The sequence below is a fragment of the Pseudorasbora parva genome, chromosome 13 (assembly GCF_024679245.1).
Source record: "Pseudorasbora parva isolate DD20220531a chromosome 13, ASM2467924v1, whole genome shotgun sequence".
NCBI lineage: Eukaryota > Metazoa > Chordata > Actinopteri > Cypriniformes > Gobionidae > Pseudorasbora > Pseudorasbora parva.
In genome coordinates, this window is record NC_090184.1 from 34574011 (window position 1) to 34599828 (window position 25818).

Below are 25818 nucleotides of genomic sequence, written 5' to 3' on the forward strand. Positions count from 1 at the left end.
CTGGATGACTAATTTCCTCTTCTTGGAAATCTTTTCATAGCCATCCATTAATTAAAATTAATGAAGTCTGATGTAAATACCCCCCTGGTTGGTTTCATTTGATACATCTAATTTTATTGCGCTTACTCAATTTTGTTGAGTAACAAAACCATTTCCAATGTGTTGAAGTGCTATCCACAATCAGTGTAGCAACTCATAATGTAACTGTACATAATAAGTATTACATTATTGTTATAAAATGTTCATAATGCTATAATTTTCTAAAATTGTAATAAAATCTTGAGCTCATAATATAATAAATGTAATTAAATGTAATAACAATTATTATTATAAGTAGTACTATAATTAATAATAATAAATTTATTATTATTACCACTTCTTCTTGTATACGTACGGACTGTGTTAAATACCAACACTTGTTACTTGCTAAAAATGTTGCCCCACAGTATCAGTATAGCAATGAGGTGAGTGTGAGAGAGAGATAGATCACGTTATCTGCTTCAGCCAAAGCAAATATAAGCAAACATTTCTTTACTTTAATACAAGTTACAGCAAAACAAAGCCTGAATGTACATCAGTGGGCATTTTGAAATCTACAATATAACTAACAATCATGTACAGTGGTATTAAAAAGTCCACACGCCCCTGCTAAAACTGTTTTGTTTTGTGATGTAAAAAAGGACGACTACAACTACGATGTTAAAAATGTATTTCAATTTTTGAAATGTAAGGAATACCAATGCTTTTTTTAAATAAAAAGAGAATAATACTTGTATGAATCTTTAAATCTGTTGCATTTCAGAGGTAGTTTAAGACTGGATTTAGATTTTTTAAAAATATACTGTATGGAAATAATAATTATATTTAAGTTTTAAAAGCTATTATTGTGATACAAATTATATTTCTCTTAATGTATTTTTTATTACATTGTGAGCTCAAGATTTTATGTTTTGTGAAAATTATTACATCATAAACATTTTATTACAATAACAATGTAATACTTATTACAAACCCGATTCCAAAAAAAGTTGGGACACTGTACAAATTGTGAATAAAAAAAGAATACAATGATTTACAAATCTCATAAACTTATGCTATCTATATTCGATTGTGTATAAAATATATCAAATATTGAAAGTGAGACATTTTGAAATGTCATTCTAAATATCGCCTCATTTTGGATTTCATGAGAGCTACACATTCTAAAAGTTGGGACAGGTGGCAATAAGAGGCCGGAAAAGTTAAATGTACATATAAGGAAAAGCTGGAGGACCAATTTGCAACTTATTAGGTCAATTGGCATCAGGACTGGGTATAAAAAGAGCCTGTCAGAGTGGCAGTGTCTCTCAGAAGTCAAGATGGGCAGAGGATCACCAATTTCCCCAATGCTATGCCAAAAAAGGGAAGCAATATCAGAAAGGACTTTCTCAGAGAAAAATTGCAAAGAGTAATCATCTACAGTGCATAATATCATGCCAAGGATTCAGAGAATCTGGAACAATCTCTGTGCGTAAGGGTCAAGGCTGGAAAACCATACTGGATGCCCGTGATCTTCTGCCCTTTGATGGCACTGCATCACATACAGGAATGCTGTAATGAAAATCACAACATGGGCTCAGGAATACTTTCAGAAAACATTGTCGGTGAACACAATCCACCGTTTCTGGCTAAAAATCTATAGGTCAAAAAAGAAGCCATATCTAAACATGATCCAGAAGCGCAGGTGTTTTCTCTGGGCCAAGGCTCATTTAAAATGGACGGTGACAAAGTGGAAAACTGCTCTGTGGTCAGACGAATAGAAAATTAAAGTTCTTTTTTAGAAAACTTGGGACGCCATGTCATCCAGACTAAAGAGGACAAGGACAACCCAAGTTGTTATCAGCGCTCAGTTCAGAAGCCTGTCTCTGATGGTATGGGGTTACATGAGTGTGTGTGGCATAGGCAGCTTACACATCTGGAAAGGCACCATCAATGCTAAAAGGTATATCCAAGTTCTAGAACAACATATGTTCCCATCCAGACGTCGTCTCTTTCAGGGAAGACCTTGCATTTTCCAACATAACAATGCCAGATCATATACCACATCAATTACAACATCATGGCTGCGTAGAAGAAGCATCCGGGCCAGCCTGCAGTCCAGATCTTTAACCCATAGAAAACATTTGGCGCACCATAAAGAGGAAGATGCGACAAAGAAGACCTAAGGCAGTTGAGTAACTAGAAGCCTGTATTAGACAAGAATGGGACAACATTCCTATTCCTAAACTTGAGCAGCTTGTCTTTTCAGTTCCCAGACATTTGCAGACTGTTATAAAAAGAAGAGGGGATGCCACAAATTTAGTCCACTGAGAGGTAAGTTGAGGAACCCAGGTGCAGCTTTATTTTATATCATGAAACAAAGACTCGGCAAAAACAAACAAAATACTTAACTGGACTTAAACGAGACAACATTGATTACACAAGAACACCAAAACACCCTGTGACACACACAGTGGTAAACATGGCCTTGTCCCAACTTTTCTGAGATGTGTTTATGCCATGAAATTTAAAATCAACTTATTTCCCCCTTAAAATTTTCAGTTTAAACTTTTGATATATCTTCTATGTTGTATTCTGAATAAAATATTGAAATTTAACACTTCCACATAATTGCATTCTGTTTTTATTCACAGTCTGTACAGTGTCCCAACTTTTCTAGAATCGTGTTTGTACATTATGTGCAGTTTTTACATTGTGTTGCTACAATCAGTGGGATAAAAATCTACTTTGGAGCGCTCCTCCAGTTGATGTCATTACAGTGAATAACGATTATATCAGTTTCCATCTGACGAACATATTGGCTGCACTCTCCACGTGTTACAAAATGATGAGGGATTGTGGAGGATATCTTGATCCGGTAGATTCTGCCTTTTTAGGAAAATCATTTTCTTTTGAGAACTGTACGTTTCACCCCTCCTCCACTTTGAACTAATCACTGGCAAAAGACTGATGAGGGCTGAATTAATGCCCGTAATGAAGCCATTAGTGTAATTATAACCATGGCAATCAGCCCGTGTTTTGACCAGTTTTTTTCAGACTTGGCGGAAAACACCTTCGTACTACACAAAAGTGCTTTTAAATCTGCCACATGTCCTTTGCTCTCTGCAATACCCCACCCCCCACCCCCCACCCCATATCACAGAGACATGCACTGTACTGTCAGTCTCCAGGGGGTTTATGCTCTGGTGGATTCTCTCTCTCCCCCTCAGTCTTTGCAGTATGTGCTCTCTGTCCCATCAGGACTCTCTGTGTGGGAGGAAGGTATATGTGCCAGATTCTAAGTGCATTAGAGAGATTTTGCCTCCAAGGCCTGGACTGGGAACAGCCACGTCTGACCTCCACCTTTACGGAATGGAAGACAAAGAGAGAAAAAGAGGAAAACTTGTACAGCCTTGAGGGAATCAGATCATGTCCAGAATGTTGTATTAGTGCCTGTTGTTAGTTATGAAACTGTTCTGGGTCTGGATACTGATCCGTATGTTTCAGTTAACTAAGATACATGATGTAGTAAAGTAACAGCTATGAGAAACACCTGTTGCTTTAGTTACTGTGTATTATGTTTGGGATAAAAGCATCTGCTAAATAAATACAAAATGCAACATTTTGCTGCTGTCAGATCTTGGGCAGTTCATACAACACCATATAGTGGGGATGCACAATATATCAGCCAATTATTAGAGATGTTATTATTTTAATATAAAATGCTATTGCGTTAGCGATTATATAAACTGTTTTAATAATAATAACACTCATATTTTAATATTAATATAATTTATTTAATTATGTAATGTATAATGTATGCATTAATAATAAATTATAATTCTTATAACATACATTGTACTATAGTTTTAATCGTGCATGCTCATTTTCTTTACTTTTACACTGCAAGCGGGCTTTAAGTAATTCAATAGCTCTCTTAAAAGCAAATCTTAAAATGAATCTCCATTTTTTTATGCGGTAAATTATAAAGTTGTGATGCTTATAATCATGTGTAGTATTTAAAATGATTGATTTTGATCATCGGTCATCCAACATGAAAATGAACAAATAAAGTGATCTTGCTAATTTTAATATCAGTGCATCCCTAAAATATTGGATAGCCTCTTACTTTGGGATTATTTATAGGGTGGTTGTGAGAGCAACATTTTTAATATTTAAAATGCTATTCTATGATGATTATCAATAATGATAACAGCTAATGATTGCATGGCGGTAATACACAACCTTTTATTGTTTGTTTATTTTAGGGTTAGTGGTAGTTATTATAATTAACATATATTAAGAACGAGTCCCCAGATGGGTGTGTATACAGGGTTGTGCGTATGCATTTAGGGCAGAGTACCAATGATGTGCGAACATGAATAGCTCTTTAGGAGTGAGCTGGTGTGTGTGATGCGCCGTGTTGCCTACAGTCCTGCCAATTAGCCTGTTTACGTCTTTAAAAAGCTCTTTTAAGGCACATTAAACATGCACATTTCACCACATGGCTGTGTGGCTCTGAGGTTAATGAATTTTCTCTTCAGCAAGGCACCAGAAATTAACAAGTGGATCTCGAGATGGCAGCCTGAGAGAGGTTTTTACATGTAAACAAACTCTATCTGAATCCTCATGTCCACGCACACAAACTCATGCATAAACTTGCTTAAAGGAACGTTCCTTTCTTTAGATAATAGTGGGGGGTCCGGCTATTCACTGTGACGAGCTTAAATTGGAGAATGAGGACAGAACAGGGAAAACAGTAAACAGTCACAAAAGCACCTGATCTTGCTCACCACTCCCCACCTCAAAAACCTCCTGATGGGGATGTTCGTATCTGAAGTGTCATTTCAGATTCTGTCTCTCGGTTTACTTGGATGGATGGCTGACAGATTTGGAAGACGTGGCACTCTGCAGAGCTTTGTTTGAATGAAACGAATCATTAATATCACTTTGTTTTAAAAAGTAGTGGAGATAGTTGGTGGTGTTGTGTATGTTGCGACATCACAAAATCACAATCGAACATTTTTTAAGTTATTAATTCAATAATTTATGAACACATTGGCATGTTCACGGTTTACTGACGTAGGTTTACGGTCACATCACATGCAGGTAAGCAGATCAAATATTGTTTTTTTTTAATTGATTCATTACATTTTATCAACTCATGATCAGAAAAGTCCAAAAATTAACAATTTCAATAGCACATTGAGTTAAAGGGTTGATGAATTGAGAAATCAGCTTTCCCTTGAGCTTTTGATATATAATAGGTCATGGTAATATAAGAATGTCCTCTAAGTTTCAGAGCTGAAAACTTCTTTGTTAGTCAAAGAAAAGCTTTTATAGACACCAGGCTCAGCAAACGGTCCTGTGCTTCATACTTACATCACTGTGTGACGAAACACCGCCTCTACAGAATACAGCGCGTCTAATCCAGTAGCCTCGCCCACCGACTCATGGAGCTGTTCGGTCGATCACAAGCCAGCAGCAATAAACATGTGGAAGAAGATAGCAAGCAAGCTATTGTGGAAGAACACAGTCACTGCTTAAGCTTCCTTCGGATCATAATATTAGGAATGTGAGATACTTCATTTATTTTTAATGAAGTTCCAGCTCACGTGGGGAAGACAGTGGTGTTCACTTCAACTTGTGTGTGTGTGTGTGTGTGTGTGTGTGTGTGTGTGTGTGTGTGTGTGTGTGTGTGTGTGTGTGTGTGTGTGTGTGTGTGTGTGTGCATTCGGTTCACGCTTATATCGTCCGATCTTGCGGGCTATGTATAATATAAAAATAATAATCCAATCGATCGCAGGTCGATGAGAAATAAATCATTGTGTTTGTTTGATAAAGATGTTTACGAGCCCTGTGGTCGAGAGAATCATTCTGGTTGCCGCTTCTCCCTCAATCTCTCCGGGTCTCCTCTCTCATGTGAACTGACAGGGGAACTTAAGCTCATTAAATATGCAAATCTTATCCAATCCTAGCTGTGGGCGTTTACTTCCAAGTCTCCAGTGTGGCGCGCCCATCAAAACCCAGCGTTTTGGAGAGAGCCTTAAAACCAGTGTAGAAAATAGCCTATTACTTATTAGTTATGATGTTTTTGAATGTAAAAACCACACAAACATCATTAGTTGACCTCAGACAACAGTATATATATATATATATATATATAAAGCTGGTTCATGACACCTTTAATATACCCCAAAAGTGTTGATACACTTTGTTTCGAGAGAGCAAAATTCTTGCTTACTAATTCATGTGTTCTAATGTACATGTGATGTTTCATTTAATACCATCTGTGACTGCCATTTTCAATTGTTTTTAAAGTATGACACAATGGCATTGTTGGCAAGTTTTTAGCTTTGAGTATTAGGAGTTCTTAAATCTAATCTTGAATCTACCTGTATCATCTTCTTTGAGGGTTAGGATTAGTGAGTTTAAGATGGGAGTGTTTATTTCTCGTAGGTTGCTCTTGAAGTGCTCTATAGGGATTTAATGAAGCTCTTAATTAGGTTTCACTTAAGTATCAGATAGACACAAATGAAACCATTGACATTCAGCAGGACCGTAGAGCTATAAAATGAATGTGTAGCATACTGTAGCCTTTGAGATGAGAATTTGATGAGAGTTCATATTAAAATCTCTGACTTTTGATGACTTTGGTATCTTAGCAACTCTGAGCAGTTTGTGGCATTGTTGAGATTCCCATCTGATCTCTATAGAGGAGACATAAGATTACTACAGTCTGAGAAATATCTGAGAAGCTGAGCTGAAAGTAAAGTGTGTAATCTTTGTTTCAGCTAAAGAAATGAGCCAATCATAGCAGAGCTTAACATAATTATTCATGAATATTCTACATAAGGCAACAACAGATCATTTCATTCTAGGGACAATTTCTAGGGTTGTAAATGGACCTGTGAAACCAAATATGGATTTTTTTTTGCCCATAAATAAGTCTGTATGTAGATATCAAAGAACAATTGTTTAGTTTGTTTAAACCCCGCCACCCTTTTTTATTTTATTTTTATTTTTTACAAGCTCACATTCATCATTCCAGGTTTTTTTCTTTTTCAATAATACATTCACTTGAATGTATGTCAGAGTTATTGAAGGAGAGATCTGTCGCTGCTTCTGTGTCAAGTCTTCAAGCAAGAGTCTCCCTTTGGTTGCCGTTTACTCTCATTGCTGTCTAGATTTTCTTTTCAGTGTATTTATCTCTGTTATCTCAGTTGTATACTATCTGTGATGTATCTGCTGTAGGTGTGGTCCTGTCACTGCAGAAAGACCTACAGCAGGACAGAGAGAATTGAGGAACAGTTTCATAAGTGGTTTATTTTCATATTAATGAACAATGAAAAAGACAAGACAGTGAGCAAGAAAGACAAGAGGGGAAATAATTGTGAATTATATCACTGGCCGTTAAAGTCTTCTGCTAAATACTGGACTAAATCCCTCAAGTTCTCGTCAAAAAAAAAAAACTCCAACAATTTTGCACTCTAGTAATCTTCAGATTTAATAACCTTAAGCTTCCCTAGTTCTATAAATCTGAGCTTCCAAAACCCTCCCTCCCTTCCTCCACCACTACCCTCTTCCTCCTCCTCCCTTTCTCGCTCCCCCGTGCTCTCCAAGCGGCTGTGCATTTTATCTCTGTAATAACACAAAGCCGCCGTCACAGCCTCCCGTCAGGCAGATAACAGAAATTCCTGCCCATATTTTAATAGCTTCTGGACGCTATCTCTCGCTCCCAACTCCTAAGGAGCGTGCGCACTCACCTTGGAAGCGCAGCCTGGAGGAGATTCCCTGAGAAACCTGCGACTGGTGTGCTCGCGATCAGAACGCCACCGGAATCTTAATGCCGGCCTCTGCTGTTGCCATAGCGCTGCCTCCGAGTCTTACAGTTTTCTGTAGTGAGTCGTACCTGAGGAGGGCTGGAGACCACAAGAGTCTCGTGACCCTCAGGGGCCAACGGAGAGTGAGAAGCTCTTGAGCAGCGCAAGCTAGGCGGCCTTTAATGCTTTTACTAAAGAGCGTGTGATTTCCCTGGAGTCAAAACATATTCAAAATGTCTGTCAGATGGAGGCGGGGTGGATATTGTCGAGTACCATTACAAGATTATTATATGTTCTGTAAAATGGTGAAAATGTATGTTATTTTCCAGCACTGCTGCTGATATAATGCAGGGAGATTAAAGGAGGAATTTAAATGGTATTCAGGCCCTACAGATTTCTAATGTCTAGCTCTTGTTTTGTTAAAAAAAAAAAGCATAAAGATCTATATAAAGGTCTGTAGTCGTGTGCCATTATGAAATGTGTTTTTTGAAAAAATCTGGAGCATGGACCTGGATGAACATATTATTTTTAGTGGCATGAGTCCTGCATGTATCCCTCGATGCTTCACGCCAAATGCATGAGAAACCTCACTGAACATGCTAATTACTTTCCGTTCGGTTTTTGACATGTCACCGGGGACCCTTGCGACAGAAACCAGGCTCGTTGTCGCAAACATCTCGGCATAAATTGTTTGGCACAGCCCTGGCAGAAAGGAGCGCAAACATGTCCTGATGACTTTTAATCCTTGTGAGTCAATAGAGAGGTGTTTATTAACTTTCACTTGACGCTGCCAGAATTATCTGACGGGATTATGCATTAGTCTGTACGGGGTGGGGAAAAAAGTGAAAAAAGACTGAATTCCTGCACACTAGGAAGGAAGCTGTTATGGTCTGATAGGATGGATGCCAGCTGGAAAGAATGTGGACTCGCACACTTGCACACACATACACATTTTCACCTCTTTATGTTGTGGTATTAGAATACAAACTGTAAAGTTACTGTGACAGGAAGCTGATGTCAGCTGGTTGCGTGTGCATTTGTCTTCCCGGGGTGTTTTCGGTTTACTTCGGTTTGCAGGAAAAATACCCGGTTTGTCCTGGCAGATAGAAAGTTTCCATGAACAGAGTATTGTATTTACCTCAGATATGAAGTGATCGGGGGGATATTGTTGCATGGTGTCTGGAGTTCTTGTTCATGATTGTGAACCTGCAGATGGCGTACTCAGGTGAATCCTCAGGTGTTAGAGGCATTAGCTTTCTGTCTGTGCTGCTTAATCTCTGTGGCAGTGAGGATTAAGAGATGTGCTGTGTGGGATTGTGGGATTGAGTTGATGCTGTGTGAGTCAGTGTGGAGATGTGTGTGGCAATTGTGCTTTTGTGTGTGTGGCAGTGGTGTTTGTGTGATGCTGTATGACTGTGAAGGGTTCTTTGTATAGCTTGGGAAAAATATAGATTTTTTTCCCCCTATGAATCATGATCTGAATTTTAATGATATCAATATCAATTCCCAAGATTGATTCTTTGGGAACAAATGTCTCTCTTGAGCCGGCTCTTTAATAAATCATTTGGAAAGACTCAGGAGTTAACTCAGGAGTTACCATTGTGAGTCAGTGAATCCTTTCCCGAATTAATTCAGTAAATCTTTTTTTTTATTTTTTATTATTATCTCTGTATATATAAACTCACCAGCCACTTTATTGTAGGCTACCCCTTGCTAGTACAGGGTTGGACCCCCTTTTTCCTTTAGAACTTCCATAAATCTTAATGGCATAGATTCAGAGATGGCCTGGTTGTGTGGTTATTTGAATTACTGTTGCCTTTCTATAATCTTGAACCAGTCTGACCATTCTCCGCTGACCTCTGGCATCAACAAGGCATTTTCGTCTACAGAACTGCTGCTCACTGGATGTTTTCACTTTTTCTGAAATAACAGGTGTACCTAATAAAGTGGCCTGTGACTTGTAAGGGTATGCATTGACATCACTTTGAACACGCCTCCTCAGCCGGACTCAGTGTGCCATATAGGTCCATATAGTGTTCCTTACAACTTACCAAAGATCCAGTGATCCATGGATATTGAAATGCAGATTTATGACTTCAACGGTGGGGAAATACATAAAGCAAATTGGCCTATGAACGTTTTATATCAATACAAGGTATGTCTAAATTTGGGTGATCACTTATATCTGTGTTATATGTATCGCCATTTTGTCCAGCCTTAAAACTTATATAGTTTTTGTCAGTATTTATTTAAAAACATCCAATCCGGCAGAATTTAAGATAGTAAATATTTAACTGAAGTGTTGGCAATACAATATATAGGGTATGATTTTACCTCAAAATATATTTTTCAATATTTTATTGTCAATATTTTACCTTCAATATATTTACACTACATGGAGGCCAGTTGTTTTGGTGATTTACATCGATCCATTTACTTGTCTTTACTGTAGCTTTCGGAAGTCTGTAAAGATATACACCTCAGATTTCCTGTCAGATCTATTTCAATCAGTGCGTGTAACCGCAGTCACTCCAGACAACGCATAAATGCATATCCTTTATATATGTTTACCAATAAGTATCACCAAAATGAGTTAATACATTACAATGTAAGGATATATATGTGTGTGTGTGTGTGTGTGTGTGTGTATGTGTGTGTGTGTGTGTGTGTGTGTGTGTGTGTGCGCGCACATAAGTGTGAATGTCAGTGTGTTGCTACTTTTTGTACCTGAGTGTGTTAAAGTGTGGTTACTGTGCATGGTTGTTGTGTAAGAGAGCTGACAGGAGCAGCAGCGGCTGGGATTGAATTAATACAGTTCAGAGTGCCTCATAACAGTATGAAATATACAACATACCTTCAGGGAGTGCTTGGGGTCTGGCAGCAGCCTCTCTCCCTCATTTTCTTGCTTTTTTTTTGTCTGTGTGTCTGTCTACTACTCTCTCTCTCGCATTTACTCTCTCACTTACCATTTCCTCCCAGCTGAATGGATTTACTGTATCTTCACCTCTCTGGGTTTGGTGTAATAAACTCTTGTATGGCAGGCTCCTGGTTGCTGTATGACAGAGAGAAGATACGTGATTTGTCTCTTAGAAGCCCGTTGCTGGAAATGTCAGGGACAATCATGTTCAGGAGAGTCATGTTGGGAGAAGTTTAGTCTGTCTGTGAATGTCACTGCAAGGGGGGGAAACAGGCCAGATTTATCCCTGTAACGATCGAAAGTCCTTTTAAACTCCCTAAGAATCCTCATGGAGCATTAGACGTTCTGGCATTGAGGCTGCTGACTGCACTTCCTGTACATCACGGCACACTTCAGAGTGATATGCTGCTTTATGTGGTACATTTCACAGCACGGATGATATCGGTGTGACAAATACTTGGGACAATGAAACGGCTCCATTTGAAAAGTCTCATTAGTGTGAGATGGGCTATGACTCCGAATGCCATCAAACAGCAGGGGCTAGTGGGTTGTTGGGAGAGATGAAGGATACTTGACCTTGGTAATCCATCGCCCGAGGACGTGAAAAGACGAATGTTTTGCTCTAGTTCCATCCACCTGTCTCTGTGAGCGTCATCTCATATTGATAAAAGAAGCTAGACCTTTGAGATCTATAAGACAGATCAGCCTTCACTGACAGCCATCCATCATCACAGTTGAAATGTGATTAATGGTGCCAAATAAAGGGAAAAAAATAACAGACATTAAAGTTTAGCACACAAGTATGGTCCATTAAGTCTTTTTCCAGTTGCATTTATGGCTACCTTAATCCTTTTTAATATGGCAGGAAATCGATGGCTTCATATTGCTAGCCTAGCTTTTCAACACACTCTATCAAATCCACAGAGGATCTGTCGATAGACCTTGGGCTACTCTGTGAGGTTTGTTTAGTGCTCATTGGACATGCCACTGACCGCAAACACAAAGATGGATGATTTGTGGGTAAGAAATGAGGGATTGCTATGTCCAAATCCTACTTTTCCACCCTTTGTTGTTTTTTACTTTCTGTGAAAGGAAATTATCTAATATTAGAGAGGTCACTGATGGTATGTTACCCTGACATCTGAATTAATGTCATTATTATAGCTGCTTCTAAAAAAATGGCAACTCATGGTTGATAGCATTTTAGCATTCTATGGTCAGATAGCATTTTAATTTCACTTGAAAAAGTAAGGATGCCAAATTCAAGGTGTTATCTTGTTAGGAAAATACATTAATGAGCAATATGTAAACATCATTAGTTAGTGCATTGGATATCATTAACTAACAACAAACATTTTTTTCAGAATTCATTATTCTTGGTTAATGTATTCTTTCATTCATGTTTCTAATACAATAACTAATGCTAATTTTTACAACTGCAAATAATAAAAAATGTGCAAGAATATGTGTAAAAATAGAAAACAGAATAAAATGAGACTTTATGCATAAACTATGATAAATCCGATGATATGAAGCATTTAATTTTTCAAGAACACTACAAGAAGTATATGTTAAAATGAGTTACTGGAATAGCTAACATGAAATAATGAACAATACTGAATTATATTTGCCCTCAAAATATTTTATGTGACCTAATCAAATGCAGTTGGCAGATATTATTGGAGCTTTAACTCTGTGTTGCACAAAGTTGACATGCTTTTGTGACATGCATCCATTCTAGCAATATTGTTTCAGTTTATAACCAGTCAGAAAGCATGTGAAAATTTGTTGCATGTATTAATGTTTTACATTCAGGGTCCTGGATTTCTGGATATACAGCATGTGTTACACCAGAGACTTATTTTAAAGTATGCAATATTTTTTACTTCAAGCTCATACTTCAATTTAATTAGGTTTTTCAAGCTATTAAAAAGGAGTTTCTCAGACATCAAGTGAAATATGTCAGGTTAAAAACTTAAAATAAATTCATTGCACTGTGTTAAATGAGTAATTTTATTTTTGTTATGGTCTTCATCAGAGAAACGCTGAGAGCACTTGTGTGTGCATACTTACTTTTTCTTTTAGAGCAAGGACAGAATTAGCAGTGGAAGGAATGGCAGTGCTTACCATCTGTAATCTCTTAGAGGAAAGAATTGTCTCATGCTATGATTATAGAGAAGGTGAGAATTTCTTCATATGTTCAGATCTCTTGAGTTGAGAAGAGCATGTCTTTCTCACTCTGCTTCTCTCTCTTTTCCTCACTCTCACACTCCAATCCTCTCATTTTGTATCCCATTCTCTCCCTGTCTCACTTGTGCTCCATTTCTTCTCACATTCGCTCTTTCCTCCAGCTCTCAATAGGCTGGGAGTTTCTCCTAAACCCATAGTGAGACCCTGATTATCTGTATTCAGAAGAAGGAAATAAGTCTGTAATTCCAGCAGGGCAGGGTGCTAAAAGACCTAATTTGACAGAACAAGTCCAACTATAAAAAGTCTTTATGTAATCATGTACAGGATTTAGCATCAAACTAGAAAAAACCTAGAGTAAAGTGGGTTTACTGCATCCCTCTGCAGGAACAAGGATTATTACCGTCGCCCTGTGAGTGAAGCTTGCTGATAAATTCTGTATTAAGATGTTCCAGTATATTGAAATTTCTCCTGCACACGCCGGAGCCGGAGCAAAGAAAGACCATTACAATGGTGAGCAATTTATTTGTCACTATATTTTTTTCTCCCTCTGAAATAAAAAGCTGTATCGCTTATACAATTTTTTTTTTCCCCCAGAAGGCCTTTTTCTCCTTGAGGCACCGGATCAGGCGGATGGTGGCTGTTATTTGTCTATGCAGTGAGGCTGAACGAAGGAGAGCTGTGGTGTTTAAAACTGTTCTAACACCTCCGTTTTCTTGAATAATTACCTCCATCATAGCTGCCGTGATCCACAGTTCCCGGATTCACAATCCTACTGCTGAAGACTCTTCAAACACTGAGAGACTCAGGTATACATTACACAAAACACGCTAGCTGTTAAAGGGTGAGTTTACCCAAAACTGAAAATCCTTTACTCACCTTCATGTCATTCTAGGCCCATAAGACTTTGGTTCGTCTTTATAACACAAATTAAGATATTGTTAATGAAATCTGAGAGATTTATGTCCTGATTGGCAGCTACACAACTGACACATAGGGTGCTTTCACACTAGCACTTTTGGTGCACACCTGGGTTCGATTGACGTCAGAGTTCAGTTTGTTTGAATGATTTGAATGCGGTCTTCCGAACTCAGGTGCGCACGCGCGAACCGTAGCCGAGTGCGTCTGGGGTTCGGTTCATGTGAACTCCGGTACGGTTCACTGCTGATGTGAACATAATCGTACTAAATTGCAGAAGTGAACCGCTATTAATGACATATGATTTAAAAATGATCATTTTCCTGATGAGCGTGACTGACATACTGCAAGCAGAGAGCTGTAGATCTCATCTCTGCTCACCTTTAACGTTCTTTAGAGCGTTTGCAGTACATTCACGCTAGATAGACGCAAGGGCCATTACGTACTGAAGCTTTGGTAACAAAACTAACGGTTCAAAAACAAAACTATAAAAGTGAGGTGAGCAACGATATTCATTTTTCCACCTTCTCACCCTAATTTTAGCATTTACTAATACATTTGCATGGTCAAAAGTTGTATCTGTTAACATGCACTGTGAACTATTGTGAAGATTTTTATTAACAAAGGCTAATGCTGTAAAAATATTTTGTTTATTGTTAGTTCGTATTATTTAATTAATTAACTAATGTTAACAAATTAGCCTTAGTGTTACTTGAAAGATGTAACTTACTTGGATTAACTAACTTAAATGAAAAGTAGAAATGTTGGCATAGCAACTAACTTTTAAATTGAAGTACTAAAAATTTATTAAAAGCTAAAAAGATTGTTTTTTTTAAAAAAAAAAGCTAATTAAAATAACATAAGCTCATAACAAAGTTACTAAAACTTTAAAATGAAATGGAAAACAAAGAATATAATACAAATAATAGCTAATTCAAAAATAATAAATACTAGAATAATATATAAATAATACTGAAATTACTAAAAGCCTGGAGGAGACTTGTAGTTTTGCAACTAAACTACATTCTTTGCTCTTCATTATGTTGTAAAGTTGGAAAAAAGCTCCATTTAAAAAGCTGGCATATCTTTATACAGAGTTCAAAAGGTGCTGCATAACAGCAATGACCCCATAAACATTGCGTGTTTGAGAGAAAAGTTGGCCTATCCAATGTATAGAAACTAGCCATGTGCTTTGTGATTGGTGCATTTAAATCGCTCCAGCTGTGCTTTTGGTGCCAGGCATTCTTTAGCATTCAAACCTGACCTTCATGAGCCTTTTCATCGACAGTAAAAGATGTAAAAGATCAGGTTTAAAATGCGATTTCTTTTTCAGGAACTTGAATGCACTTTGTGCGGTATGGCATTTTGTGTCACGTGCGTAGTGTGTTGTGTACGTGTAGAGTGGTAAATGTGGGGTTCTTCCAGCCTCCGTGCAGTTCTCATTTCTCTTTGCCTTCATGTTAATGGAATCAGGGGAGAAAACCAATTGTCCTTAAGAAACGAGTGAATGAAATGCACTGTAAATGCCAGCGGATGACAGATCGCAGAGATTGGACAGACGCAAGAAGGAAACGGGGAGAGTGGGGTGAGGGGGCGGAGGGGAATAAATGGTGTTTCTGCTTTTCATTTCTAGCTGTGCCATATCCTCCCATTTCCCCTCTACCGAGCTACAACCAGACATTAACCGCAGCTTTACAACCCCATAGTAGATGCGGTAGAATAATGTGGGTGTATGTGAGCTAGTGAAGCTTACTGCAGTACATTCCCTTTAATTAAAAAACACCATGAACGCAGACCGCAAGGAAGAGGGGGAAACCTAAGGACATTCTGCTGCCTTTTACAGCCATCTACAAAGTATTTTATCCCTCTGCAATGACATGTACCCGTGCTTTTATGACATGGCAGTAAAGAAAGACTCCTGGGATGGGAGACCGAGGGTCCTACATTTACTAGCTGGTGAATTATTACTGGTACGCTGTCACAGATCAGCCCGGGTTCCAGGTGTCCCCACTGTGCAGTGAACGGTTATGTGGTAGTAGGATATTGTTTTGTGTTTGGACATATATAGTGCTTTATACTCTATATTTAAGTAGGAAGGAATAAACTGTCTGTTATAGAAAACAGGTGCTTAATCTATGTTTTTGGTCGAGATGAAATGTTTGTTTGCGTTGTCTTTGTGGCAGTCAACCTTATTATATGGAAATTTATTTGAGCAGACATATTTTTCTTAATTATTGCTTTCTAGAGCCCAATCACTTGACACAGTGTGGCTAATTTATACATTTTATTTACTTGTGCATTAATGATTACAGTTTTTGTAACACAAAATTCAAAATCTTCAACAGCTGCTGAAAGGGAGTTTAATGGATTATTAGCTTGATTAGCTCATTATTCATGTCATAATATATTTTAACCAAGGCTGACACATGCTAATGAATCCTCTTGATTGTTCTCGTGGTGGATTGTTCTTGATTGTTGTTGTTGTTTTTTGCTGCAAATTTTCTGTTTTATCTGTGCAAAATTATAAGCGTATGTATACAAAATGCAGAACTCGACAATAAAGTTGCTATAACTATCACGGCCAAGTACTGCATTGTCATTACATTTTGCATTCATATGTAATAGACTAAAAATAGATTTTTTTTGAAAATGTATAGCTATTTATTATCAGTGTTGAAAATTGTTGAGCTAATTAATATTTTTGTGTAAATTGTAATATATTTTTCAGGATTTTTGATGAATAGAAACTTCAATAGCATTTCTAAACAAAAATGTATGAACAGTTATTTATTTGTGTGTAGTATGTGTGTGTTTGTGTGTATATATATATATATATATATATATATATATATATATATATATATACAGTGCATCCAGAAAGTATTCACAGCACTTCACTTTTTCCTCATTTTGTTATGTTATAGCCTTATTCCAAAATGGATTAAATTCATTATTTTCCTTAAAATTCTACAAGCAATAAATACCTCATAATGACAACGTAAAAGAAGTTTGTTTAATTTTTTTGCAAAAAAGTACAAAAATATAATAAAAAAATGATTATAATATAAAATATTAAATGAAAGATCACATGAACATAAGTATTCACAGCATTTGCTCAATTCTTTGTTGAAGCACCCTTGACACCAACTACACCCACATGTCTTTTTAAGTATGATGCTATAAGCTTGACACACCTATTTTTGGGTAGTTTCTCCCATTCTTCTTTGCAGGACCTCTCAAACTCCACCAGGTCAGATGTGTTGGTGCACTAGGGCTGTCAACGAATATTCTAAATTCGAATATATATTCGAATAGTTTTTAAAAAACTAATTTCAAAGGTGAAAATGAATATTCAAATTTTAAAAAAGCGGAACCCCAAATGGTCTTGGCCATTAGTTAATTTACTTGTTAATTTACTTGTACTTGTACTTTGTGTAAGTAATACGTTGTCAAATATGTATAAACTTAAATAGACAACCTATACAAGTAGTTATGTCTCTTTGTATTAATTTGCCCTGTTATTGACGTAATTGACAAAATGCGCACCCAGATGTTCGAATAGTTCAAATATTTGTTTTAGAGGGAATATTTGCACGTGATTTTGAACAATTTTGACAGCCCTATGGTGCACAGACATTTTGAGATCTCTCCAGAGATGTTCAGTTGGGTTCAAGTCTGGGCTCTGGCTGGGCAACTCAAGGACATTTACAGTTTTCCCGTAGCCACTCCTTTGTTATCTTGGCTGTGTGCTTAGGGTCGTTGTCCTGTTGGAAGATGAACCGTCAACCCAGTTCTACCCCAGGTTTTCATCAAGGATGTCTCTGTACATTGCTGCATTCATCTTTGCCTAAATTCTGACTAGTCTCCCAGTCCCGGCTGCTAAAAAAACAAACCCCACAGCATGATGCTGCCACCACCATGCTGGGATGGTATTGGCCATGTGATGAACGGTGCCTGGTTTCCTCCAAACATGATACAGGACTTCTTCCATTTAAGATGATGGAGGGCAATGTGCTCATTGGCCCACCTAATATAAAGTGGGTCCCAAACTTCTTTCACGTTGTCATTATAGGGTATTGTTTGTAGAATTCTAAGGAAAATAATGATTTTAATCCATTTTGGAATAAGGCTGTGTGTTTGAAGCATTGTGAATACTTTCAGATGCACTGTACACACACAGACACATTAGTGCTGTCAAAATGCTAAATCGCAATTAATCACATCTAATGCATCTAATATAAAACGTTTTGTTTACGTAATGTGTGTGTGTGTTTATATATATATATATATATATATATATATATATATATATATATATATATATATATATATATATATATATATATATCAGGGTATTCTCACAAAAATGCGAATAAATAGTACGAGTGTGCAATGTCGTGGAATGTATACGCCAAAACTCATTTTGGCGTGTCTATGGCACGCTGTTTTTCTCGTGCATATGATACGCATTTTATGGCGTATTATACATACGAACTTTAAGTTGCGAGGTGGGGCCTCGATGTATCAGACTTTTTTGTTCAGCACATCCCACAGATTCTAGATTGGATTGAGATCTGGGGAATTTGATGGCCAAGTCAACACCTAAACTTGTTGTGCTCCTCGAACCATTCCTGAACCATTGCTTTGTGGCAGGGCGCATTATCCTGCTTAAAAAGGGCAAAGCCACCAGGGAATACCGTTTACATGAAAGAGTGCACATGCTCTGCAACAATCCTTAGGTAGGTGTCAAAATAACATTGACATGGATCCCAAGGTTTCCCAACAGAACATTGCCAAAGCATCACACTGCCTCCACCAGCTTGCCTTCTTCCCATAGTGCATCCTGGGGCCATGTGTTCCCTGGGTAAGCGACGCACAATCCCGTCCATTCATGTGATGTAAAAGAAAAACGTGATTCATCAGACCAGGCCACCTTCTTTCATTGCTCCGTAGTTCAGTTCCGATGCTCACATGTTGGTGCTGTGGCTATGCAGCCCCATATGCAACAAACTGCGAACCACTGTGTATGGTTTCTAACAGAACCAGCATTAACTTCTTGAGCAATTTAAGCTACAGTTGCTCATCTTGGACCACACGGGCCAGCCTTCGCACCTCACGTGCATCACTGAATCTTGAGTGCCCATGACCCTGTCGCCGGTTCACCACTGTTCCTTTCTTGGACCTCTTTTGATAGATACTGACCACTGCAGGGAGCACACCACAAGAGCTGCAGTTTTGGAGATGCTCTGACCCAGTCGAGTGATTATCTCCAGCGTATTTCTCCAAGTGTGTCTTCCCTTCCCTCGTGTCTCCAGCGTTCCTGTCTGTTTACCTGCAAAGCCACGAGTACCTTCACACTTCCTCGTCACGAAGAGGTGTGTGCATCCATCCGTTTCAATCAACCATTCACGATCTCCCACACCTGTAAGAAAAGAGATCCAGTTGCCATCTTTCATTCACAATAAGTCTATTTTGAACTTTTATTCCACCTTCATTCTCGGAGTCCACATTTCGTTACACACAGATATTATGTAAACTAAAGCTTTTATGTTAGTTGCAATGAATCAATGCAATAAAATAACGATTAATCAATTTAACAGCACAATATATATACACACATATGTACAATTATTATTGCAAATAAATAAATAAATAAATAAATAAATATATACAATTATTTCTTAATAAAATCCACAAATGTCATATTCAAACGATGGCCTTTTCAACTTTTGAAAAACAAATGACCTTGATATATCTGTCCCTTAGCCTATTCATAAGAGATATTCATGAGGGCAACAAATCCTCCCTTTAATATGAAATTGTCATCACATACATTTTTTTCCCCTTCCCTCAGCTTCTATTCTTATTTTTATGACACGTTTGGGTACATCCATTTGACAGTTTTGCCTGCAGATGAAAGTTTGATTGGTAATGAGAAAGGACTTTGATTAGGGCTGTTTCAGTCGAGTTTCTGCTTCAGTTCAGGAGAGTCTGACACTCCAAACAGGCTGCTGGTCAGAGTTGTCAATCAATATTAGTCAAATATATCAGTTCTCTTGTTATTCCAGACGAGTCTCTGTCATTATTTCACTCAAGTAATTGTTTGGACCTTTGACCTTATGGCAATATCTGTAATTGTATTCCCTGCACCAATTTAAGGCTGTCAGAAATCAATGGCAGATTACATAATCGCAGGTCTTTAGAAATGAAGAATTCATTCACTGCCAACAGCGATTCAAATGTACTTCTGTTAGCCAAGGTTTCAAGCACCAAAAATAGTTTGAATTTACTTTTACACTTTCTTTTCACGTAGTCTACATTTGTGCGTAGAACAGTATCCTACACATCAAGTGTAGCTGTGTATTACAAGGGCATACTTTATGAATGACCTTTCTAATTCCTGAACAATGAGAATTTAAGAAGGACTAAAGTTAAGAGATTTGCAAGGACGCTGTGAAGGAGGGATAGAACATACGGCTGAGGCTGGCAGATGTGCTCTCTCTCTCTCCTCAACACTTTTTTGCTCTTCTCTGAACGCAGTCATTGTCTGCGGTACGGGACATTGGGCACGGAGACTCTCATTACTCAAGTGAGGAGGTCTCCAATAACAAGGGCGGCTAGCGGACGATGTTTGAACGCATTAGCTGTGCGGTAATGCATAATGTATGACATGGTGTTTGCGTGCAGGATGGTCTTCACCTGGCCTGTGGGCCAGAGATTATAGGCAGAGAGATGGAGCGAAGAGATGACATTATACAGAGGGAGAATTTCAGTCCATTCATCTCTGCACCACGACTGCTGATGGGACTCAGGCGCAAGAGCCTGCTTACGGCGATGCAGTTAGAATGCATTTAACACCATCCAGGAGTCTGAGACAAGAGCTCAGTGTTTTAATCATTAATGTGGAAATCATTCGTCTGTTCTATGAGTTATTACTCTTCTCCCATAGGTACAACGTAGTTCATCCCAGTTGCACGGTTTAACTTTAAATTATTTCGCATTCCTTGAAAAGAGACTATAGTTCCAATAAAACAGAGGTTTTTAAACTTTTTATTGTTTAATAATAAATAATGTAATTTTATTTTCTATTGTACTTAAGCCAAAACATTTATATACATAATATTTAAAATAGTTTTTGAAATATATATTCACATAAAGCATTTATTTTTTTATTTATTAACACAATACTCACATAACTATTAGCTACAACTTTTGCTTTTCAATAAGGTAGTTATTAAGTTTAGGTATTAAGTATTTAGGGATACAGAAAATACTCATGCAGAATAAGGCAATAATATGTGCTTTATAAGTACTAACAAACAGCCAATATCCTAGTATGCATTCTAATTAAAGGGGGGGTGAAACACTCAGTTTCAGTCAATCTCATGTCAATCTTGAGTACCTATAGAGTAGTATTGTGTCCTTCATATCTCCGAAAAGTCTTTAGTTTTATTATATTTATAAAAGAAATATGGGCTGTACCGAGTCTTTCCGGAAAAAAACGAGCGCCTGGAGGCGTATCGTGTGGGCGGAGCTAAAGAATGACGAATGCGCACACAGCGGTGACGTCCTCAAGCGTGGAGGAACCCCATAGCTATCGAGCTCAGCTAATATATATATGATCCAGGAGGCTGAAATAAATTGACGTCCGTCTCTGTGGTATGTACTGTATTTAGTGGCCTGTCAACATTTGTGTGTCTTTACTCGCAGTTTATGAGGACATGATTCGGTTTATGGACTATTGTATGCGACTAAACCTTAGCAGTAGCAAGCAAAACGGTTTTGCACGTCAGACTAGTGTAACATTATACAAACAATGGAGTAACCGTTAGCGCATTTGAATGACGAAGCACGCGATCGTGTCGTTTGCTGATGTTTACTCACGCGACAACAGCAGTTTTACTCACCGGCTGCTTCCAAAGCAGGACCAAACCTTTATCGCTGGGACCGCTCCGTCAAAAACACACTTCTTTGGTATGATTTGGTGAAGTCCTGACAGCAGTGACTTGACGTGCTGAAGCGTTGAAGTCGCTTGATGTCACAGATAGGAATAAAGTGGAGCGCGGCGGGAGTGTATGGGCGTGCATTTCCTCTCTCGCTCTAGTCACATGCGCGCGCGCAACCTACCGGGAGAAGAGCCCGTACGGCCCATACAAGGACCTTCCGCTCTAGTAACGTCAAGCGGACCCATACTCGAAAAAAACTCTCCGAAACTTGTGAGAAACCAGAAGAAGTATGTTTGACACAGAAATACTCCATCAAACGTCCAACATTAGTTTTTGAAACTTTGTCTATGTTTAGGATGGGAATCCAAGTCTTTAACAGTGTAAAAAGCTCAGTATGCAACTATGCATGAAACAGCATTTCACCCCCCCTTTAAGTTATTAATGAGAACTGGACCCTTAACTAAAGTGTTACCATTTATTTCTTGCCAATATTAGACAAACATTTTCAGTTCAATTCTCAATAATTCCAAAGCAATATTTTGTCACAAAGCTATTGCACACAAACCCCAGTTTGAAAACCCATAAAGAACTCAAAGAGAAGGTATGTCTCGATTTCTGTGCATTTATACATTTAAAGTAGAATCTTATAAAACTCCAGAAACACATCTAATGTTGGAAACTCTCATACATTCTGCACAGTTGCCATCTCTCTGACAAAAAGCCTGGCTTCATGGAACGCCAAGTAATGGCATTAAGTGAAAACAAAATCATAAAAAAGACTGAGGTGACTCATAAATTGTCATCGACTTGCAGCATTCTCCTGAGGAAAATGGTTATCTGTTTCTGACTTGACAGTTTCTGATGGATTCCGCCTTCTTATAGACATTAGATCTGTTCCAAAACTTAGTGAGCTGTCTTACTGTCTACTGTCTGTCTAGGCAGCTGTTTTCTAATTCAGCTTCCTAAACGTTATGAAACCTCATGATCGATTTGCAACACATGCGACACTTGACGTTAGAATGTTGCAAAACTAACAGCGTGAAACACAATGCAAATATTCAGATTATTATACTTTTATTTAAATTAAGTAGCTTTTCTCTCACCTCATTCATCCAGATTCTTTTGCAGTGCTTCCAGTGATTGCCTTCTCAGCATGGGATCCATGAGACTCTACCTTAGATTTTGGCCCCAACAAAGTACTTTAGGCAGTCTTCATATTAGGAGGATTGGGGGGATGTACTGCAATGTTTATTAGTATTTTTTTCTAATACTAATAAACATTCAAACTATTAGAATATTAGTATTCTATTTATTTATTTTTATTTTATATATTTATTTATTTATTCATTTTCCATTTATATATATTTTTTTGTATAATTTGTTTTTGGTCATTTATTTTTTAATTTATATTTAAATTTAAATTTAAACTTTTTACATGAATATTTTGAAGGAAAAAAAAAACACCATTCAGAGCAGATCTGTGATTAATATTGTCTTACCAAGATTTGTATTTTATATTTAATGTATTTATTAAAATATATATTTTATATATATTTTATTTCTATTTGTATTTTTTTAGGGCTGTCAAAGTTAACGCGTTAATAATGCGTTAATAACGCGTTAACGCAAATTCATTTTAACGGCACTAAATTTATTAACGCGCGTTAACGCAGCGCGCATTTTCTGTTTGATCCGTGGCATAGCCTGTAGTTGGAAAAGTGAGAGCAGTCAGACGCAAAGATGCAGCAGCAAATATTAATAGGGAAATTAATAGGGAAAGAAAAGGGTTGACATTAACATTAATATTCTAAACCAAAAGTGCATAAGCTGTTTAACTTTTATTAGACTCCAGAAAGAAAAGTGCGTTTTTTCACTGAGCACATTCTCTGCAGTCTGAGCGCGATGCACTGCAGCTCACTCTAGCTCATCTGAGGTAAATCATTAACACCATCATCGCTTACAGTACACGTGTTTTATTGAACTAAATACATTACAATCGGCTAAAACGAATGCACAGGTTACTGTCCTAAACAAGCGCGCCCCCGAGTCCATGTTCTTCACACTGTCCACGTAAATCGCGCTATATTCCTACTCGTGGAATACGGACCTCCTCCAGGTATGGTGTGGTTCTGGTGCGGTCACTGGTACACATTACCAATTTTTCATACGAACTGTGCCCTGCTCTGAATTAAACTGCCAGTGTAAAAACTCCCTTTATATTCTTAAACTGAGAGAAATCACTACTTACTCTTAATTTTTAAGTTTAGGCTTAAGAGACATGAACAATTTCTTAGATAAACATCTATGACCTTTGATACATCTAGTCTTCATGCTGTATTGATTTGAATAAATATGGTTTCACTAATAATAAATGTACATTTGCATGCATATTTGTCCATACCCAGGTTGATTAGAGTATTAAAAACTTAATTTAAACCTAATTTAAGATACATTTACAATTGCTAAAAATGTGCGATTAAATTGCACATCAACTCAGTGTGAGTTAACTCATGACAATCATGCGATTAATCGCGATTAAATATTTTAATCGATTGACAGCCCTCATTTTTTTATAATTGTATTTTTTTTGTTAATTCAATTTTAATTTACATTTTTTACATTATTATTATTTATTGTTTTTTGTTTATTGTTTTTTTTTTCGGGGGGGGGGGGGGGGGGCATTTAGAGCAGATCCTTGCACACAAGTGAGTAAAATATCACAATATAGTCCAGTTTTTAATAACTATACTATGCAATAATGACTGAGAGTCCCATTATTATAGTGAGCCAGATAACAATATAATTTTGTATCTCCAGGTCCCTGATGATTCCCACCCCTGATGCCTCGCCTTAATATAGATTGGGGTGATGTAGGCTATTGCAATGTTTATTAGTATTTTCTTACCAAGATTTTTTTTAAATGATATATATTTATTTATATTTTCATTGTTTTGTATTTTATTTATATTTATAATATTTTTTTTTTTGTTAATTCAATTTTCATTTTAATTTTTAACATGAATATTTTGGGGAAGAAGATGCAAAACTTACTGTTACACACAAGTGAGTAAAATATGACAATATATTCCAGTTTTGAATAACTATACTATATAATAATAACTGAGAATCCCATTACTATAGTATCATGAGCCAGATAACAATATCATTTTGTATCTCCAGGTCCCTGCTGATTCCCACCCCGATGCCTTGCCTTAATATGTAGACTCCGTAGGCAGCTCATAAGTTTTTCGACCAAGCAATTTAGAGAGCTTCATTTAAGAGACCATAATGACTATACTTAGGCATTAAACGCAAAGGATTTGAAAGTCGTCGGAGCAGATCTGACACGATTCAGCCCCGCCGAGACGCTTCTGTAGTGGGTATTTTTTTAGTGAGGTCTAAATGCAGTTGAGACACACAGTGGTTAAACAGCGCTGACCGAGAGAGTGAGAAGAAATGACTGGGTGGCTGAACTCACTTCTGCTGGGGGCTGTGCTGTTCTCATTAACTCTCTCAGTGTGAGGCAGTCCAGAGCACTCTCATCCACTCCCCTCGTCCGACTTGCGTTCAAACAGTGTGGGCCCTCACAGCCTGATAGCAGAGATCCTGTCATCAGCCCATCAGACCCATAATGCACCTCAGATGGTCGCGCAAGCCGCCCGTGTGGTAAGCTGCCCACACTGTTTATATTTAGCCCTCCTGTAGCACTATGTCAGTGCCGCAGGATGAGAGATGCCTGTGGGCCTTTTACCAGCGAGAGTGTGTGTGCTACGGGGAACAAACACGCACACACATGCTGTGTTTGCTGTGTTGGAAGTTCTTAAGATAAGACCTAATGAGAATCTGTGAGTGGAGTGACAGCGCTAGTAAAGGTAAGCTAAAGTTAACTCTGTTATCGTCTCACACTGCTCAGAGCTAAACAACATAAAGCAACACCGATGGACCTGAATGACAATGCTGACAATCACAATAACCGTCGCATGCCACATTTCTGCTCACTGCATCCAGC